The 13532-nt window shown below is 45.7% G+C and overlaps 1 long non-coding RNA gene across 2 annotated transcripts in view; it reads left to right on the top strand.

Moving 5' to 3' along the window:
* Window positions 1-4721: 4721 nt before the first annotated feature.
* The window catches only part of LOC115249678 (uncharacterized), a 37111-nt gene continuing 28300 nt past the window's right edge, over window positions 4722-13532 (top strand). The window contains exons 1-4 of one of the 2 annotated variants that reach the window (XR_003888362.1): window positions 4722-4836; window positions 4924-4990; window positions 5075-5139; window positions 6176-6278. This is a non-coding gene — a long non-coding RNA (uncharacterized lncRNA). The remainder of the gene's footprint in view (window positions 4837-4923; window positions 4991-5074; window positions 5140-6175; window positions 6279-13532) is intronic. The other variant, XR_003888361.1, reaches the window with a different exon arrangement.

Raw genomic sequence — 13532 nt, 5'->3', positions numbered from 1 at the left:
TCTACCCATGTTGAGTTTTAATTTGTACCCTGAATTCATACTGCAAAACCTAACTCTGCTCGCTTAAAAGGAAGAAAACCTCTTTGCATTACAATCAGTGATATCCAACTGATACTGCTGCACTTCTGCCACTGGCTCTGCCTTCATCACTCATGAAGACGGGTCAGATGAAGAGGAGAGACCATCTTCACTCCTCCTGCAGCGGTAGCCTGAATCATCTGGAGGTTGGACACTTACATGTTCAACCTTTGACCTGCATACTGCAGTAGGATTCATTGATTTAGAGATGGGGGCAGCTTTTGTTGTGGCATTTGTATGTGTATATGAGTGTCTGTGTGTAAGAGAACAAGTTTAGGGTGTTACAATTGGTGTTTGCCGTGTCATCTTCCTGGGTGAACTGTGGCAGCAGGTGTTGATGCTGCCTCTATTCAAAGTGTTGCTCACACCATTTAAAAAGTGAGGACACGCGGCTGCTTTGCATATGTTAGCCTTCTGTGGTCCTGACACTTCAGTCTGTCAGGGTGGGATTCAATCTTTGACACATCAAATTGACTTCCCAACAGTTTCTTTGTCTTTGTTTTTAACCTGGACTTTTATTTTCTCTTGCATTCAGTTTTTTCCCCATTATAATCGGTCTAAAGTGACAATGTTATTCTTCTACAGGAAGTCCACACCTGCATACATCGAGGTTATTTTCCCACAGCTGTAATGCACCTCTAAACTGAATGGCCGCCATAATTATTCGGCAATTTCACACTTAATGCAAAGGATAGAAATGAGATGTCTCCTAGTGGACTTTAAGCTGGACATTAAGGGTGAAGAGTGTTTTGGATATTAAATGTTTCATACCAAAATGAATTAGAATTAAATATTCATGTCACTCAAGAAGGTTCTCCAGTGTTTGTGAGTGTTTGCCCCCTCCCAGAGGTGGAAGCAACCCTTTCTGGCGATACCTGCTCCTTCTTTCTCCTTTACTCCAAAAGGATGAAAACATTGAAGCTCTCCCCTCACTATCTCTCTGCCACTCATATGGGACCTCCTCTCATCCTCGCCTTCATTATCTATTCTTTTCACCACTTTTTTTCTCCACTCCTTTTCTTGCAGCTCCTAATCATCTCTTCCCCTCCCTCCGTTTCCTCCGTCTGTCGGTCTGTCTGGCACTTTGAGCGCAGCTAAGCCTTCAACCAGTGTCAGAATGTACGGAGCTGGAACGGTGGCTCTGCTGTGTTTAGGTGGTGGCATTCAACCTAACACACACACACACACACACACACACACACACACACACACACACACACACACACACACACACAGTATGTGGACAGCAAAACAGCAGAACACATCAACAATGTGTGTTTACATTATGGCATGGAGACAGATATGACATAAAACCATCATGTACACACACACACACCCACACACACATATATACGCAGACAGGGATGCTGTGAGTTATTGAGTCAGACAAGTCAAAGCCCTCCAAAGTTGGCATGCGCAGACGTTGGTGTGTGTGCGTGCGTGTGTGTGTAATAATCCATTGGTTCTGTTCTGTGCTGATTCCAGGCGCTAAGCCCTGCCACAATTATTCAAATCCAGGCTTTTAGTTGCAGCACACCTCTCTCCATGGGCCCATGAGCCGGTAATCTTGCCTTTGGCCCTGCATTTCAAATGGCCTTAACTCCCATAAGGAATGCATATGAAGAGGAGCCACTAGTGGTTTAATCCGCCCTGTTTAAGTTGCTGAAACGTACACCTGTCACGCTGTCTCGCGCCAGAGCTTGTGGCTACTGATAGCCGTGTTGTAAATCCAAAGGCATGCAGCGCTTTTAGCCCGTCTTTCGGAAATATTATAATGTCGTTTTCTTGGGACATGTGTGGAGACAAGCGGGGGCCCCTCACAAAGCAGATAATGGCTCTCTTTAGAAATTCTCTTTAGAATTTGTCTTCATTTGTTCCCAGTCCGCTAAGTGCTCATTTTTCCTTCACTGGTGAAAAAAATGATCAAACACAGCAATCCTCAGTTTTGAACATATTTCACTGTTTGAAGTTTTATTAGATTAAATATGGTGAGCCATTGCATTTCCTGTTTTAGAGTATGCTACGTATGTGTGGCTGACCTATGGCGCCAAAATACTTAGAAAAAGTAACCTGGATCAGACTCCAACAGGTAGTCACATCTCATAGTGTCAGTCAGGAAAAGAGTTGTTTCTGTGTCCCCCTTTGGTAACAGAACTGCAGCTGTTCAACCAGAGGGGAAGCGGGAACAAAGGGGGGGCGTTTCTGTGGTCGGGACTGGGCAGGGCGGTGCGAGCTGAGCGGGGTGGATTAGTCCGTGTCTGATTCAAATTGAAACAATTGATCTGTTCCAGAGCTGGACATCCCTCACCAGAAGTTTTACTCTGAAAACAGGAGTGGACTTTTTTTTACTTGATTTATTAGTATAGGAACTATTTATAGAAGATAACACACAAAGCCAGCAGCAGACACACACCCATCCAGCCACCCACAAACACATAGATATACACACAGACCCATGCATAGCCAGCACCCCCCCAACACACACACACACACACACACACACACACACACACACACACACACACACACAGAGTTTGTGGAAAGGGGACAGTGATCAGCTCAGGACAGCTGCAGCAGCCTCAGGTAAGACAGAATCTCCAAGACTCTTACACGAGGGACGTGCATGTACCAAACATCTGTTGACATAAACACACACACGCACACACCACACACACATGCACATTAAAAGCAAGCTTTTGTTTGAGGCTCAATATGCTTCAAGTAGACTCTGCAACTTGGTACAAATCTCTCAAACTCCCACAAGCGATGATCAGAGCATGTGCTTCTGGGAGTCTCTCTCTCTCTCTCTCTCACACACACACACACACACCTTCCAGCATTCTTCAGCTGGCAAGCTGCTTGCTACCAGGCTGTCTGGGTCTGGACGTCTACACAGCAGAGGGTTACTGCCAGCGGGGCCGATGCTCCAACCGTGGCCTAGGCCTTTAGAGGTTTAAGCTCGCCATTGTGAATATTTGTGTATAACGTGGCTACATGTGTTGGCAGTGATTTTTTGACCATCTGGATATCTGTATGTGGTCCCCTCTAGGACCCCCACATAGTATTGTAGTCACATTAGAGCTGTTGTAGCTATTTCCAGGCCCACACGCACACACACGCACACACACACATGCATGTGCAAACACAGGGTCCAGTGCAAAAATATAAGCTTAGAGATGACAGGCTCAGAAACATGGAGACTGTAACACACACACATAGACGAGGATGCGCTGACCTCCGCCATCCCACTTCCTGTGTCTTTTATTGTCCACATTCTTATCTAATTTATGAAAATCAGATGCGGTGTTTCCAGCTCGATGTGATCCGTGGCCATCTAATGTTCTCTGCCACCTGCTCGGTGTTTTGAGGTCGGCGTCTGAATGTGACTGCGTAGGTGACAGTGGACAGACTGAGAGCAGAACAGCCAGTGAGTCATTTGGCTCCAAGAAAGGCGATCCAGATAAATAATTGAAAAATAAGCAGCTTTCTGGTAAGGTCAGTATGGCTAATAAATGCTTCAATGATATCTACCAACCCTCTGTTGCTCCACTGATGTGATGCATCACATTGTCTCTCTGACCTTTTAACAAGCGCTTCCTTGTTCAGAGGTTTCACTTTTACAGATGTTTTGATTCAAGAGGCGTTTATGTTTTTTCTACCAGCGTGTCAGGTTATTGTAGGAAAGCACACCTCTGTGACACACACACAAATGGTGCAAACCCAACGGCACATAGACGTATAGATTGCATCCCTATTTCTCCCTTGTTTCCTCTCATTGTGGCAGTGAGATGTATTCCACCACAGAGTGAGGGCAAGAGGTGGGGGGTTGTTTAAGTTCATTGTATGTCAGAGTTATACTGCTGGAGAAGCATCATTGTTCAGATGATTGCCAATGACCACAAAACAGGAAGTCCTCAGTATTTTCTTCATAATGCCATTTCTTTCCACACTACAGGGGGTCCTGACCTTCAACACTCTTGAAGATCTAGTTGCTGGAATATTAGACTATTATTTATAACATACTATAGTTGATAATGTATTTGCTATTTTTACTAAGCAATGTTAATATTCTGCCTCAGAACGATGGACTTTCTGATAAACACAGCAGGGCGTCAGCTTAATCTTGTATTGACATGTCACTTTTTTTTTAAAATTAACCCCGCCTTCTGTTTTTCACATTTGGAGAATCAGAAGGATGGGCTCATTTTCCTCCTCCCCATTAGCCAACACACATACACACTTGCACAGACACACACAGTCACACACAGTCCCACATTTCTATGTCCATACTATTATCCATTTTTCACGTCCAATTGCTCTGTTATGGTAATCGTGGAAGGCTTGCCATGGGGTGATTACTCACAGCTGACTTCAGAAGCTTCTCCCTCTTCTCTCCTGCCGTTCTCCTGCTGGCTCTTAATGCACTATTAACCCATTCCTGCTTATTAATTCCTTCCCAGTCATTGCGTGGCGTCCACTCCATGATATCTGTCATCATTCCATGCCTATTAGCTCCTCGACCAACAGTTATTCCTAGCGTGCTGCCGCACTTCTTCCCCTCCTCCTTCACTCGCTCTCCTAACAGTCTGTTTAAGGAAGTGTAATTGCTGTGGGGGGCCTCAGTGAGAAGGAATTGAAGATACCGCCACTCTGAGACTGAGCTGAATTTGTATTCCCGTTGCTCTTGTGTGATTAGGGTGTCAGTGATCCTTCAACCCACTTCTTCTTTTGTGTTTCCAGTGGCTCCATTACAGTCAGGTTGCAGCTTTAGTGATTAATGATTTCTCCAAGGTTATTGTTGGTTATTGTTGTTTTATGTTTCCTGGATTTTTTTTTTTTTTAAAGATGGTGGCCCCTGGAGCAATGCAGGACGTACACAGAAGGGACTGGGTTGGATTTGGATTGCCTTAAGGTATGAGCCTATATGGAAATAGCTGCTGATTCTCATCTACCTGCAGCTGAATCTCCCATGTTTTATTTGTGTGTGCTGGTTCAGTCCTGTAGTGATCCACAGCTGCCGTTTGACTCCAGCAGAATCGTGACAGAAAACAGAAGATAAAAGTTTGTGAAAAAAACATGCTCTCTAATTGATGATGCTCTAGTTCTTTGTCCTGGCCTAATATATGTGTGCATCTATTTTCATGCTTTTTAGGGGGTGTGGCCAAAGCCTTTCGCGCTCGTGCTGTGACTGGATTTGAGACGATGCGATATTTTTACTTTTTTGGGGGTCAGATTGTTTTAATAAGCCCTCTGTTGGTAACCAGCGCTCTTCACAGTTTTGATCGAGTCCATTGCCTTGCGTAGTGGATGCTGTCATAAGTCTGCCTATTTGGCCTCGAGGGATCCAATCACGTACTTTATGTTCCCCTGCTATAAATCCAAATGGAGCACTCTTGGAAGAAGAACAGGAATATTCCTCGCAGTAGATCTTGGCAGCCTGCGTTGGAACCGCTGCTGGTGTCAGGGCCTGTGGTTTTGGACCATCCCAAGACATATGGAGGAATGCTGGAATCACAGAAAGCCCTTTAGCTCTCTGGGCTGAACCACACAGCATCTCAGGTTTCCACGAGACCACATTAAAGCCAAGCATCAGGACTAAGTGTGGTCTTTATGATGGAGCTTGCGCTGATTTTTATACAGGCTGGTCGCACACAAATCCACAACCGTCAATCAGCCCAAAGTGGTGTCTGTTCTGCATTTTTTGACCTTCTTGTTGATCCCAAAGTAAACCTGACCACGAGTGGCCCGCGTATGCCAAAGCAATGAAAAAGTAGATTTCAGAGACAGCTGTTGCTGCAAATGATCTAAGACAATAAGTATAGACTGGGTAGCAACCAAGACCAAATAGTGTTGTTGATGTTATCGGATCGTGCAATCCAATTGTGGCTAAAACCGAGAAAGCACAATAAAACTAAGCTCCATCTCAGATGAGTCTAGTAGAGCTTTCCCTGAAAATGCTTATGACATGATAAACAAAGAGTTATGGTGTACTCCCGTATCGCAGCGAGGTTTCGGGAGGCTTTGGGGTGTGTTCAGCTAGGCTCTTTTATCCTGGTCCCATTTACTAATATGTTGTTCTGGTTTGTCTTGGCCACAGACTGTTCTTCACATGAGAGTAGACAAGGATAAAACTTGTAGGAACCAGATGGATCCTCCAAACCACGAGGGGGCAGCATTTCAAGCTGACATGAACTGGAGAGGTAGGTCATTGAGCATGCTAATTCCAAAGGTTATCTTGGCTGCAGTATCAGTGCATCTTAGTTTTGTAAATACTTTCAGGAATATGTCAATAATCACTAGTATTTAGTCCATTCATGCTACATTAGCCTCTAGTCTCTAAGTTCATGGCCCTTCAGAACATGATGTTAACTGGCAGTTCTCCTTGAGCTAACCCAGCTCTTCGTGTCTACCTGTTGTACAGTAGTTAAACCCCATTACGCAGCCAGCCGGGCTCCCTTTCACTCAGCTCGGCGGCATCCATTGTCTCTTTCCTCCCACGAGCCTTTTTTACATTTCCATCTTTTCCAGCGCTAACCCCGGCGATTTGGCATTCACACCAATTTGCGATTCACAACTCTGCTAATAACTCCGGCCTTTTATTGCATTAGCGATTCACTGCTCCACCGTGGAAGTCGTAGCCTGGATGTGCTCTCACAGACGCATTAGACCCCTTTGATTTCCAGTCGCATATATCAACCTGCAATTACAGGACCTGGTCTGGAGACTGTCAAGCATGACTGCAGAGGTATTGGAGTTATTGTAATTACACTCAGGTAATTGAGCTGCCATGTATGAAGATGTTAAAGGCTGCCAGTTCGCTGTCTTCCTTTTCCAGTTTAACACTGTGTGAAATGCAGTTTTCCTCCAGTAAACCACACACATATAAACCGTAAAAACGTATCAGCCAATATTGTTAGTCTACAACGAGGTGGGTGTATTAAAGATATCTATGAATTCATAGATATCTTTAATACACCCGCCTCTACACTTGAATTTAATACACGTGTCTTGTTTAATACACCCTTGAGGGTGTTTTAAATATGTCTATGAAAAGATATTTAAAAGCCTCACTCCTTCAGATAGCTGACAAACATTACATACAATACATGACATAAATCATTTCAAAATTTATTATTAATTCTGAGGGCACCGATGGCATGTGAAGCCACCACTAGAGGGTGTCTGAAATAATGGTTTCACTTCTGGAGATTGAACACTTATGATGTCATATTAATGCACACAATGTCCCAGACAACATTCTACAGTTTAAAGGTCCGGACAGAAGGTGGCCAAGGTTAATGGGGCAGATTTAACATCTAATTTTGCCCCCAGGTGAACCTCCTACTTGTGTTATTCCACATCTCTGGAGTGAGGGAAAAAGTTGCTTACTTCAGTATTTTTCCTGGGAGGCTTCTACTGTGGCAGACTCCTCTGTCAGCCATCTCCTGTCGACTTCAGACTCTTCCTCCCTCGTTCCTCCTCTCTCGCTCCCCATCTGAACCCATCTTTACCTCGTCCACGCATCTGCTCTGCCGTCTTCCCCCTTCTCTGGGGTGCGTGTGCCGCTATCCTTCACTATACCTGTGCACACTGACCCTCTGCTCATTACCGGCTCAATGACTGCAGCAGCTGGTTGCCTGAGTCGCAGCCGCCATTGTTGATTTTTATATCCGTCCTGCTATCAGGAAATTTAACGAAGTGGGGTGGAAGGAAGAGAGAGTGGGAGAGAGAGGTAGCAGAAAAAGACAACAAACAAGTGAGAGGTCTTCAATATATCAAAATATTTTGTCTGTTTTAGACTGTCAGCACACCAGAAGTTGTGTGTGTGTGTGTGTGTGTGTGTGCAGGGAGAAATTCATTTTTAAAGAAAATACTTTTCTGACAAACTTGCCATAAGTAGAAGCTTCCATTTTAATGCATTCTTTGAAAGATAAAATGAAGCTGCATTTACACACACTTGCATTAGGTTCCCTCTGCTGTTAATATAGATTTTCTTCACAACATATTCCATCTGATGCATCACAACAAGAGTGTCACTACAAATAAAAATGACATCATAATTGACTAAGAACATTAATATTCTAACTCAAACGCCACCTGGTGGCCAAGGCTGAAGTCAGGAAAATAGAAAGGAATCAGCTTTAAATGTCCTCCTTTACGTCATTGCTGGCACGTGGGAAACACACACTGCAACAGTAGGAAGCGCATCACAAGGCTGACAAACAGGTAATTATGGTTTTACACCCACAAACTCTTTTTGCGTCGGCAGCTAACCTATGTTGCGGTGTTAACCCCTCGACCTAGCTTAGAGTCAGAGTGAGCACAGTTCCAGGCTCAGGGACTTGATCCACAGGAGCCTATGAGGGTCAAAAACACAGATAGATTTGGAAGATTTCTCAGTTTCTGCATCACTGTTGTTGGAGGGAAGGAAAAAAAGATGAAAGGAAGAAAGCGCAGAAGATACAGGCTGCAGTAAAGGAGAGCAAGATGGAAACTGTGTGTGCATGTGTGTCAGTGAGACAGAGATAGTGTGGATCTATCTTAGCCGATCCCATGTGCGGCACTCTCATCTGAATTAAGCTGTGCAAAACAGGCCCTAGGGCTCGGTTGCTAAGCAGTGAGATGTGCTTGCCGATTTCCACAGAGACCTCGGTGACGAGAGTCTCTCCGATGGCCTGAACCACACACCCCATAATAATGAGAAGCGCCGCAGCAACAATAGAGGCCTCCCAATAATAGGTCGCCCGTTTGCTGTAACGAGGGGAATTATGCACGCCGAGCATGACAACTACATTGTGTCGCCATACAGCACAGGGCAGCCCCGATGGTGACCTCATCGATGTTCCGTATGGACATACATTGTCTCTGTAGGCTGTAGGCTGCTCTCCTTTAGTCAAAGAAACCTACAGTAAAATATATCTTTATGCTACCTCCCAGCTAGGGATTCCGAGTTCAGTTCCTCCTCTTCTTTGTTTGCATCTCCAGCTGAGAGGGGCACATTTTTAGCTATTTTGTAATTTGTAGCCATAGAGACATGTTGGTAAACTTGGTAACCGTGGCTGCAGGGATTCTGTTTGTCTCCCCAAGAGCTCTCGAGGTTGGCTCATAAGGGGGATTTTCCGGAGTTCTTGCTTTTTCCCCCTCTTCTCCATGTCTTTCTGGAGGGGGTAAGGCTGTTGGAGGAATTGTGACCTTTTGGGTTTTAGACGGTGGAGAAAGCTAAACAAGCCAAAGTCTGTTAGTCTGTCAACAAACACTTAAAGGTCTCAGGAGAAGTTGGGAGCCTCCGGGGGACGGAGGGAATGCTGTTCATCTGGAGAATAGGCCAGCTCCACCAAGGATGCTTCAACGGTGCACGTAAACAAGGACAAACTACCTGGCTGCCGCGGTAATCATGCGGCAGCGATATGCAGACTCTGGCTGGGGCACTGTATGGGACTGCATGTTAAAGGTTAAGTGAAACATATGAATAATTATGGGATGTCTCACTGATTCCCTTGTTTGGAGGTCCAGGAACATGCGTAAATGTTAGCGGCAGCGTGATGGATGTAGCATACATCTGCGGACGCAACAGCAGAGTCATGCGTGAGCTTTATGGGTGTGCACGTGGGATGAGTGACAGGCCTGCTGTGACATTTTTGGTGTGATTTTAAAAATCCTTCCCCCATCTGATTAATATAGCTCTGGACACAGCAACCTGGGGACAAACTAAAATGCCATGAATCATAGCGGCTGCTTGTGCAGTGCTTCAATCCCTGTTCCCCCCCCCCCCCCCCCCCCCTCTTGGAGGATGCTTCATTTATGTTGCTTGCTAAAATGCCTCTCTTTATAGACTCACCTCTCCTAAGTTCACCACCACTGATTCATTCAAGTATTTGCCACTCTCTGACGGTGCATTAGGAAACACTTTCCCCAACCTCTTACGGTGCCTCTTACGTTGAAAGCATCTGCTTTCACTCCTTTAAATGTTCAAACCTGATGTTAATTACGGTGCTGAAGCAGAAAGTTGGTGACCTTCACCTGCAGCTCCTGCAACCACCCAAACAGGAGACTGAGATGACAAACTCTGGCTGCTAAACTTTGTCACCATTTGAAATCCAGTCCTGTAGACATGTCGATTAAGTGATATATTTAAAAAAGTGCAGAAATAAAAGGAAAGCACATTTTAAATGACAAAATTAGCAGAGGACCATTGTGGTCAGGCAATTAGCCGCTGCCAGAAACGGCGACTGTGGCGATTTTTCTTGCTTAACTCATTAAAGAGGTCTCCGGCAGCGTGCTCACTCATGTCAGACCTCACATAATTACTTTAAAACAAGGTGGTGGGAGGTGTGGAGGGTGGAAATCAAAGTAGCCCCTCTCTGGCATTGTTCGCTGCCCCCTCGTCTCAAAATTTAATTAGCCGTTCATTTTAATAAAAGCCCATTTGGGATAAACTGTGGCATTAATGGGCACTTTGGTTCCCCGGAAGGCTGCCACGTCTTCATTGGCGTCTGAGATGGACACTGACGGGTGACATTGCAGGATTTTAGAAGCAGATATCAACATGCTTTGATCTGGGAACCATCACAGATCGAAAACTCAGTCAGTCCTTTAAACCATGAGAATGGATTTATGGGTAAAGTCAGGCTCATTATATCTGCATTTATGTAACTTCCTCCCACCTCCCAGCATCCACAGAAGCTGATTTGGCCATTCCTCTGTCTGGACAGGGAAGCATTAATATCTGCTGGTGTGACTGGGAAGCGTAATTTCTCAGCAGCGGGCTGCAGGACACATCACCACCAACGCAGAATTGGGTCTTCAGTGGGTTATTAGTTCCCGGTTCCGTGTTTGGGGGCTGCAGGATGGTCCACATCCTGACACGTTTTCCTCTTAATGTCATTGCTGAGGCCGTACAGGGTCTCAGCAGCCAATCACCTCCTGGACTCTCTTATCTAATTGGCCACTGGTGAGTTGCCCTCTTCCCACAGACATTGGTGGCCGAGAACCATCCAGGAGGAATTCCAAATACCTTCCACCGAAACTCCTAAACATTGGATACATAATAGATGGAGGTGTAGAACGGAGGGGGACAAATCCACCGCAGCGAACCCTTAACTTTTAGTTTCATGACTGCTGTGAGTGTGTTTGCTGAGATGATGGTGTCGGAGCTGTTGTGTTGTTTTTCACAATTTTTCATGACTAATCTCTGCAGCTTTCTGTAAAGTGTTAGATGTTACATTCCTGACCCCTTTATTTTCATGTTGTTTGTTCCGTTTCCAAGACAAGCGCCCCCTAGCGGGCGGACTCCATTCTTATTAAAAACACATTTAATTCAGACTGTTTACCATTTGAGCTGCATGCCTGCAGCTGGAAATCATTGATTTTACGCATGCAGCCATCTTCACCCACCACCAGTTACAGCTCCCAGTTCCCTCTTGTCACATAAACTTACTTTTAACATAAACCTGTTCTGTTATCTGCAGCTCAAACTGTCAGGTGAGTAATTTCAAAGCTGCCGGTGGAACCATGCGCTGAGCTTCAGCACATTTCTGAGGCCCGTGGAGGTAAAAGTTCTTAGGCAAATAGTTCTTATCTGGGACAAACCACAACTGGATGTTTCAAATGTCTTTCTTGGAGAAGAAATCTTAAATTCTTCAAGCATTTCTCCACACTTTACCTTTGTTTATGAGTCAAAACCGCTGCAAAAATGATGAGGGAGCATGAGCGGAATCCACACAGCGAGGACTGACAGTGAAACCCGAGAGCGAGGAGCAGCAACAGGACGAGCTAATTAAAAAGATAAGTGACCAGCAGTGGCGACCTGTCAGGGTGCAGAGCCGGTGCTCACTCCAACCTGCTTTGTGTCAGGTGGCAGCCGCTGACGGCCTCGACCCAGCCTTTGTGCGGCCTCACCTGTGATGGAGGTAAAGAGTGACGCTAAAGCCCCCCTCCTCTCTTTCGCAGCATCTCGGCACATCTCTCCCTCCTCTCCTCGTGTCTTCCTCCCTCTCTCCACGCTCTCCTGTGACAGATCCAGGCGGTGGGTGGTGGTGGCGCTGGCACATTGTTTCCTCCTCTCTCCCGTTCCTCCTAGATCCACACCACCCACACATGGGGTTATAATTAATACTTCCACCGTATCCATATTTCATACTGTTTGCCTAGAAAAAGCCAGGGAGCCGGAGCTGTTGAGGGTCGAGAGCGAGAGCGCCGGGATGCTAAAAAAGATCTCGGAGATTAATTAACGGTGGAAGAGGGGAAGAAAAGGAATGTGTCCGGAAAAGCAGCAAGCTCTGCACAATACACTTCATTTAAATAACAGAGCGGTGTGTTTTTCTTCAGCTTGCTTATGTGTGTGTGACCGCAACACCACTCTACCTGAAATGAAGGATAACTAGCCCACTGGATTAGAAAACGCATCATCTATCGTCCACACCCCCCGCACTTCTCTCCATTATTTGTATTCAAGGTTTTCTGAAATGACATTGCAATCTGATGATGCACCAGCCCATTATACTGTCTAGCAGGACAAATACCCCGGCGTTTTTCTGTGTAGAACTAACACAATTTTTCCATGTCAGGGTGTGTGTGTTTGTGTGTGTCTGTGTGTGTGTGGTGCTAATGTTCTGGAGGACCAGGGTGGAGGCGAGGCCCCGAGAATGCTGCCATTAATCCTGGAGGAGGGCCGTCGAGCACTTGGATTATTAGAGAAATAAATTTGCATGCTACATATGAGCCAGGTGAAAAGCACTGAAGGTGCAAATTATATTTCCCTGACAGGCCGAGCGGGAGGACGTACGCACGCGCGCACACACACATGACAGCACTGTTGCAACACACACTCAGGAATGCACTTACGGCATACAAAAGCTTCTCCTTGTATGCACACATAAAAATACACAGGGTTGGCTTTTGCTGTTATTTTTGTCTCTGTTTCCTATCAAGACTAGCACGCACACACACCACACATATTGTGTGTAGGTGGGCGGGTGGGTGGGTGGGTGTGTGTCTGGATTCCGTAGGGTCCTCTGGCTCTGGGCTGTCCTCTCACCCTGCCTGTAATGGTCCATGCAGGCCCAGCTTAATGGGGTGGACACTGGTGTCAACTTCATTACTTTACATCTCCCGCCAAGATGAAAAGTCTCCCCCCCTCACTCGCACTTTGACCATGCTTCGTTAGCCCACATGGCTTCTTCCTCACGCCTTTTTCTAACCTCAAAAAGGGGGAAGCTCACAGCACTTCCGGAAGTATGCCGATAAAATAGTTTGGTGGAATTCCAGCTGCCCACCAGCATGGAGAGGAGAAATGGGCTGGTTATACTGGGACAGATAATGTACATAGATTGGTTATGCTGGCATAGAAGGTAGAGACACGCTGGTTATACAGGGGTAGACTGGATAAATGAACCGAGACAAGGGGATAAGGTGTAAATGAACTGGTACTAATGGGACATAGAAAATAATGGACT

Source organism: Takifugu rubripes, chromosome 4 (assembly GCF_901000725.2).
Source record: "Takifugu rubripes chromosome 4, fTakRub1.2, whole genome shotgun sequence".
NCBI classification, from domain to species: Eukaryota; Metazoa; Chordata; class Actinopteri; order Tetraodontiformes; family Tetraodontidae; genus Takifugu; species Takifugu rubripes.
Note: the sequence above shows the minus strand (reverse complement) of the source record. Positions and strands in the feature narration are given on the sequence as shown.